The following is an 8,268-nucleotide window of genomic DNA, read 5'->3' as shown; positions in this document are numbered from 1 at the left end:
TATATAACCACGATCCCTGGCCCACAATCGACAGACGACCCTGAAGACTCTGAGGAGTTATGACACTGTATCGTCCGTCCGTTCGTCTCTCACTCCTTCCCTCAGGAAACCTGTTCGACTATCTCCTGGGTCAGGACGGGAGACAGACATTAAGGTGAGGCTGTGAGCAAGGGAAACCGCATTGAAATAGCAATGTAGGAATTGAGAGCACACGACAGAGACCCAAAGTATCGATTACAAATACAAAAGGCACATTACGGTGCCTTCACTGATGCTGAACCAAAGCAGGTTTCAGGCCAGCCTGGAGCCTAGTGGATCCCACATGGCCAAACACAGTTCAGATCTGTCCCCGGCAGCTCAAAAAACGTGCCTGATGTGTGTGCATGCATGCTCAAAATCCCAACAGAATGGAAAAATGGAGAAGAATGGACTGAGGCATGACCCGACCCCATCAAGGGCACTCCCTTCACTTTCCTCTCTCTGTCTTCAGTGGGGTGGGGGGGAGGGAGCATCAGGATTCAAATCTCCAAGAAAAAAAAATCAGCAGAATGTGAACTCTGTCTTTTTGCACCGATTTTATAAAATTGGCCTGGGAATGTGAGCCAGCCCCCTAATCATTTCTCTGTATTAGTGGTTTCCAATTTGGGAACTATCCTGGTGACAGCCAAATCGAATGTGCTGGTTCCCAGGGCTTTCTTTTCCCTCTGCCTTAGTCTCTTGGTCCCATGGCCTTATATTGTTTGAAGAAAACTTGACACTATGATGAGGGAAACAGGCAGGAAGCTACAGAGAGAAGCAAACAGACTGATCACATAAACTTTGCCAAAGGAACAGGCAGGGCCTATTTTTGCCTGTAGGAGTTAGGCTCTCACTTGTATTTGAATAGTGTGTTCTCACCATCACCAGCACAGTCTAATTGGTTTTTCCCTGAATGGCAGAGACGGGTCTGCTTTCATCATTTTATGCCTTTACCGTAGGTATTTTTTGACCAGTAGTGCTTTATTTGTAATTAAGTGATACAGATGAGAGTAAGAGTCTATGCTTCTGGGACCAAGTTCACAGATACTGGATATAGTTTCCTTTATAAGTGCCTGTGTAACAAAACTATTTCACAGTTATATTTGTAATTACTTTCTGAAGGATGATGTTAAGAATTTGTAAATTAAGATGAAGGCTATTGGATTAGTCTTCCAACTTGTCTTTGAGTTTAAGAGTTTTTTTCTTCAATTCAATTTTAGCAAACATTGCACAATATCTAACTACATAAAAAAAAGTGATGGCACCAGTAGTTGGCGTAATCGTTTTGTCGCTGGACTCCCATATAGCCGACCCTGGTTTAAGTCCTGGACCTGGTGGCTTAAACTCACACCGGGTGCGTGTGCATGTGTGCCCAAGATCCTGAGAGGAGAATGGAGGAGAAGGGATTGCGGTGTGGCCATCCCCCTGGGGGGTCTCGCTTTCTGTCTCTCTGTCTCTCTCTGTCTTTCTGGTGAGTACAAGCACCCTATAGCAAAAATCAAGAAAAAAATACACACACACACACACTGTGTGTGAGGGAATCACCCTGACACTATGTGCCCACTACTCCTCTGCACTTTGACATTACTCAGCACCAGTCCTGAGCCTAATTTCTGGCTGAGTAGAATTCTTACCCCGAACAGACATTCAGACGCCCTGAGACAGCATCTCCAGCTATTGCCCTTAGAGATAGAAAGGCTGACACTCTTATCTGTAGCCTCGAGTCTCCCTTAAAGATAGCTTGCTTTCCACCCTTAATGGTAGAGAAGATACTGACCTTTGAACTTTTTAACTTCCAGACATTCACACGTCTCCCAAGTTTGTCAGCCAATACCCTGTGAGTTCAGCTTGCTGGGGGAAGGTGGAGGGCATCATAGCTTGGAGGCCAGAGCGGTCACAGCTCAGGAAGAGTCAGGCCTGGGTCCCACAGCAGAGGAGGGCACATGGAAAGTGAAGCAGGCAACTGCCCACAAGTGAAAGCCCATCTTCGTCCATCCCCGACTCCTATTCTGTGAATTACCTCCATAGCATACATTTTATTGAATCTTCTCTGAGATTATTCTGTTTCTAATCTCAAAATACACCGTTGGATAGTCTCATTTTAATATAGCCAACCCAGATATTGCTGGTTTGCGTGGTATGGCTTTGTCTATTCTTTCACTTTTAATTCATTTGAAGAGTGTTATTTGTAGGCAGCTTATAATCGGTCCTTTTAAAAATCTAATTTTTAACATTTACATTTTGTAAGATTACATTGTTAAGCCTGATCTATCATCATATATATTTATTTAATTTTCCCATCTGTTTTTGTTCTCTTTTCCTCTTTTTGCTGCTTTAATTGAATTAAATCAAAGGTTAATTGAATATTTTTATGATCCAATTCTTTTTTTCTCACTTGTTGGCTTGTTAGTTACAACCCTGTTTTGCTATATTTAAGTATTGGCTCTAGAGTTTATAGTATGTGTCTTCCCCGTTTTCCAGTCTCTTCTCAGACACAGCAAACACAGAGAATGAGGCTACTTCCTGTATATTATGCCATGTTGTTTCACGTTTCTGCTCTTGTAAGCAGGAGAAGCACACTCTAAAATAACTATAAAAGGTTGAATATAGTGAATAATAAGCACAATCATTTATTATCATTATCAAGTATTATGTAGTATACATGATCATGTGGGGTGACCTTCATAGGGCAGTACAGTAGGTGTGTTTGCATCGGCATCCCATAAACATGTGAGCAACACGTTCTGCTACAGCATTACTGTTGCCAGACAAATGTAGGGGCAGGGCCTGCTCACTCATCATACAGCAAGCCAATTTCTGAGACAATGAGAGTTTGCAGAGAGCGAGGTTCCACGACAGAAGGTAGGAACTGGGCAAGCTATAAGGTCCAAGACTCTTACAATACCATCTCCACCATTGAAGAGCAATCGAGGCGTTTAAACACAAGTCAGGAAAGTGACAATGTGAGTGTCTGGGGGTGGGAATCTAGGGGCTTTCTAGAAAAGTTTCCGTGATGTTATTTTTAAAGGATGGTGCTGTTTTCTTGGTATCATTCAGTCTCTAGAAGGGTCCAGATAGTGAGAGGTTATTGACAGGTCTATTCTAGGTAAAGAATTTAAGACAAAGGACTCTTAGGACACCTGGCTCCCTCCATCTTTCATATGCTACTTATCATTGTGTCTTGCTAAAGTTGGACAATTAAGGCTCTAAAAGTGCGGTCACTACAGGACCATAATCACAGGGTGCAGATAGCACCCTTTAGGCAGGAATGAGAGCGTGAGCTCCTCTTGTGTCAAGGAAACTCCACAGGACTCTAGGACATCTTTCTTATTTAACCTGGAAAATATTATATTTAAGACTAATCAAAGAATACTTAATTTTTATGTCTTAGCATCCTGTTGAAAGACTAGCATATATCATGTACGGCCATTTTTAAAGCATATTATACACACACACACACACACACACACACACATATTATTTCAGATATGTACATATATATCAAGTAACTTGTTTTCAAGAAGAAAAAACTTTAGAAGGCTGTAGCAAAACCTGCCTACTTCTTCTGAGGACTGGAATGAATGATTTTTTTAAAATCTAATTTATTCACACTTTCAACACTTTTTCACCCATCAAGTTTGTTTGTTTTTTTTTTTTTTTTGTTATAGGGCATGTGTGCTTGCCAGAAAGACAGAGAGACACAGAAAGCGAGAAATCATGCATGTACAACTTGTGAGTTTAAACCACCAGTCCGAGACTTGAACCACGGCCAGCTATGTGGGAGTCCAGCAACATAGCCATTGTGCCAACTGCTGGTCCCAACAGACACAGTACATTTTAGAGCAAAAACATTCTTAGGGATGAGAAGATGGTCCCATCCTAACAATGAAGTCAATTCTTTGTAAGACAAATGATAGTAACAACATTTAAGATAGATGAACCAAGGCCTGCAGGTGGTTGGTGGTTAAGGTGCTTAAGTCCCACACAGCTGACCACAATTTGAGTCCTGGCCCCAGTGACTTGAAAATCACACTGGATACGTGTGAATGTGTGCCCCAAATCCCAAGAGGAGAATGAAGGAGAAGGAATTGCAGTGTGGCCATTGTCCCTGGGGAGTGATTTCTCACTTTTCCTCTCTCTGTCTCTTTCAATCTTTGGCAAGCACATGTGCCCATGACAAAAACCTAAAACAAGCAAACAAACCAGCAAAAAATATGAAACAAAGACAGAATATCAAGAACAAAATAAATGAACAGTGAAAGTCAAAGATTTCAATACACCTCTCCCAATATTGTTAGAAAAACTAAAACAGAAAATTAATGAAGGTATAGAAAATGTAAATAGCACTGTCAAACAGTTTGATGTAGTGAACATTTTTGGGCCACTTTAATTCAACAGTAAAATATGTATTATTTTACGCTGCACGTGAAACACTTATCAAGAGTGATTATATTCTGGGGAATGAAACAAGTCTCAATAAAATGAAAAGGATTCAAGTTGTACAAGTAATTTTTCTGGCCACAGTGGGATTAAAAAGGAAATACATTAAAAATGGAACCAGCAGATGGCATAATGGCCACATCACTGGACTTCCACATGGCCCACCAGAGTCCCTGACCAGTGACTTGAAATTCACACTGGGTCCATGTACGTGTATACCCAAAATCCGGAGAGGAGAATGGAGGACAAGGGGTTGAGGCATGGTTATCCTGCCTGGCGGGGGCGACTTCTTGCTTTCTGTCACTCCCTTTCTCTTAGGCAAGTGTACATGCCCTATAGCAAAAAATCTCTCTTAAATAAAAAAAGAAAATGTTATCTGCTGTCAATCTGTGTCCTAGTGGTTAAGGCAGCCTCGTCCCACAGGGCTGACTGTTTGGTTTGAGAACCACGGTGACCAGGAAAAGACACATGTGTGTGTATCCAAAGGGAAAGTTGGAATAGACAGGATGGCGGGGTGACCATGCCCCACGAGGTGTGCTTTATCACACCCCCCTCCAGGGAGCACACACACTGTTTGGCAAATGAAATAAATAATATCTGAAACATCTCCAGATATTTAGAAAACTCTAGTTTTCTAAAATGTACTTCTAAATAATCCATGGGTCAAGAGAGAAATCCAAAGGGTGACTATAAAGATTTTTTTAACTAAATGAATAAAAATAAAATCCTAGTATATAAAAATTTGTAGGAGGTTACCAAAGCAGTACAAAGGTAAAAATTGAGGCCCACTGCAAACCTATATTAAAAAAGAAAAAGTAAATCAAAGGCTTTGCACCTTGAGAGAACAAAAACAAAAGAAAAAGAAAACCCAAAGTATGTAGAATAAAGGATATAAACACAAAAGTGAAAATAAATGAGATAAAAAACAGATAAACAGGGGAACCAGCAGTTAGCGTAATGGCTATGTCGCTGGACTCCCACATAGTCGACCGTGGTTTGCGTCCCGGACCTGGTGGCGTGTGCGTGCGTGCCCAAGATCCTGAGAAGAGAATGGAGGAGAAGGAATTGTGGCGTGACCATCCCCCCTGGGGGGTGATTTCTCGCTTTCTGTCTCTATGTCTCTCTCTGTCTGTCTGGCAAGCGCATGCGCCCTATAGCAAAAAAACCTCTCAAAAAACAAAAAAACAAAAAAACAGATAAACAGCTAAAAATCAACAAAATGAAAAAATGGATTCTTTGAGATGTACTCTAAAATGAACAAACCTCCAGACAAGATTAATCAGGAAAAATAGAAGAAACAAATGAACAATATTCGAATCAAGAAAAAGTCATCACCATAGATTCTACAGCTATTAAATTAATGATAAGGAAACTTTGTGATCAACTTTATGTCAATCAGTTGAGTTGTTTTTCACTGAAAGACACAAATTATGAAAGCTCATACAACAAGACATACGTACTCTTACAGGCAATAGGAGTATCTACATAGAAAATCCAATGGAATTTACCAAAAAGCTCTAAGATCCAACAAGTGAGTTAGCAACATCTCAGAATACAAGATCAACACAGAAAAATTGATAGCAACAATCAAATATTGAAATTAAACATACTATTTACAACAGTATAAGCTATGAAATCCCTAGGGATGAATGCGACACCTAACAGAATGTCCTCTAGGCTCATCCATTTAACCTCAAATGACAAAAGTTTGTCCCTTTTGATGGCTGAATGGTATTCTATCGTGTGTGTGTGTGTGTGTGTGTGTGTGTGTGTGTGTGAGATGTACTCTTTATCTGTGACTGTAGATGGACACCTAGGTTGACTCCGTATCTTGGTTATTGTGAAAAGTGCCGCAGTAGATATTGGTGTGCACGTATTTCCACAACATCTTGATTTCCTTTCCTATGGACATATACCGGTTAGTAAGATGGAGGAATCATCTGGCAGTTCTATTGTTAATTTTTGAGGGACTTCCATCCTGTTTTCCATACTGGCTGTACTAACTTACATGCCCACCAACCATAATGATAATCTGAGAGGTGAAGGGGACACTTCATTATTTTCCTTTGCATTTATACCACTACTAGTAAAACTTACTTCTTCCAACTATTTAAAAGAATGTCATTGCTGTTTACAAATGCACATGAAATCTGGCTAACACTTACTGGCTTTGGTTATTAAATTACTGGACAGGGTAATTCCTGAAAGACCTTGGCTACTGATGACTTGGCAATAAGTGATTCAGTAATCAGTTGAGGGAAATGGGAGTGGGGGGAGGACCGATGAGATGGGACAATGTATAATGGGACAAGGTAGTTGAGTAGATTTTATTTTATTTTATTATTTTTTCATTTTTTGGAGAGGTTTTTGCTATAGGGCACGTGTGCTCGCCAGAAAGACAGAAAAAGACAGAAAGACAGAAAGCGAGAAATCACCTCCCAGGGGGGATGGCCACACCGCAATCCCTTCTCCTCCATTCTTCTCTCGGGATCTTGGGCACGCACGCACACACGCCCGGCATGAGTTTAAGCCACCAGGCCCAGGACTCGAACTGCAGTCAGCTACATGGGAATTCAGTGACATAGCCATTACACTAACTGCTGGTCCCAGTAGATTTTATTTTTGAATGACTGTGAAAATGCATTTGTATACTAAAAGAACCCTCCCTTATTCAGAAGGAGGAACACGCGAATAATGACCTTTGTTTGCTTTGTTCTCCGGTAGTCTGGTTGATCCTCTCAACCTTCACTCCAATTCTTTCCTAGCTGAACAGCAGGAAACAAGGCTGTATCCACATGCACAGAGATCTTCCTTTCCTCCCCTTTGTTGTTGTCATACCAGTGCTAAAATATTTTAAAAATAACCAGAGAAAGAACAGTGACCTTTGTAATAAGTGGCTCGGCCACAGCATGGAGACAGCTGGAAGACATTGTCTCCTCATGAGTTTTGTAAATCATTCCTGGCAGGAGACATCACTGGCTGCTTAACTCCTGGAAGGCTTCAAAAGTGGTTTGCAAAGAAATTGTTCTGCTTCAAGAGCAGAGAAATTGTTCCATCTATGAGATCTACTTGCAGATCTTGGGTTTTAAGATTAGTAGGTAACACAATAGAAATAGCTCTATGAATTCATGCAGTTTGGAGCTTGCCAAAGAAGCAAACCTCAGGGTAGGTTAGGGAATGTTCTATTGACCAGAACAGGGAACCAGTTAGGGAAAGTGAGGTAAAGAGGGAAGAGAAAGAACTACTCTGGGGTTCCTTACACTTGAGCTGTCCTTCCCTTTAATTTGGCTTTCATTTTTTTTTTTAAAACCTTTTTATAATAGAACTTTTCAGATACATGGAAATATAGAGAGGATAGTATCCTAATGTATTTATCACTCAGCTTAAACCATGATACTTGTTACCCTAGAGCATCAATGAACTTATGAATCAAGTTGAGTATTAAAATGCAGGTGCTCGCTTTGGCAGTGCATATACCTGCATTGGAACAATACAGAGAAGATCAGCATAGCCCCTGTGCAAGTATGATATGCAAGTTCACGAAGCATTCCATGAAAAAAAAAAAAGCAGTTGTCTGATAGTCCAGGTGAGGGTTGAGCGTCTCCATTTGGAATAAGCTCCTAGGTGGCGAGGAGCTGCTGGCTAGTGGATTAGTCCTGGTGTAGTGCGGAGCTATTCCCCTACCCACCTCTGCTCTTGCCCACTCATTACTTTGCAGCAAATTCCAGATAGCTTGCCATTCTGTCCACAAATGCTTCAGCCAGTATCCCTAAAACACGAGTTCATTTTCCAAACAGCCTCAATGCTATC

At 41.0% G+C, this 8,268-nt stretch overlaps 1 non-coding gene across 1 annotated transcript; it reads left to right on the top strand.

Annotated features, from left to right (window-relative positions):
- Nucleotides 1-7,910: 7,910 nt before the first annotated feature.
- On the top strand, nt 7,911-8,017 carry LOC114005623 (U6 spliceosomal RNA). Its single transcript, XR_003547453.1, has one exon. It is a non-coding gene; the product is annotated as a U6 spliceosomal RNA (small nuclear RNA).
- Nucleotides 8,018-8,268: the final 251 nt, after the last annotated feature.

The sequence above is a fragment of the Tupaia chinensis genome, unplaced genomic scaffold (genome assembly GCF_000334495.1).
Source record: "Tupaia chinensis unplaced genomic scaffold, TupChi_1.0 Scaffold144137_1, whole genome shotgun sequence".
NCBI lineage: Eukaryota > Metazoa > Chordata > Mammalia > Scandentia > Tupaiidae > Tupaia > Tupaia belangeri.
This window is presented reverse-complemented; position numbering and strand designations above follow the sequence as displayed.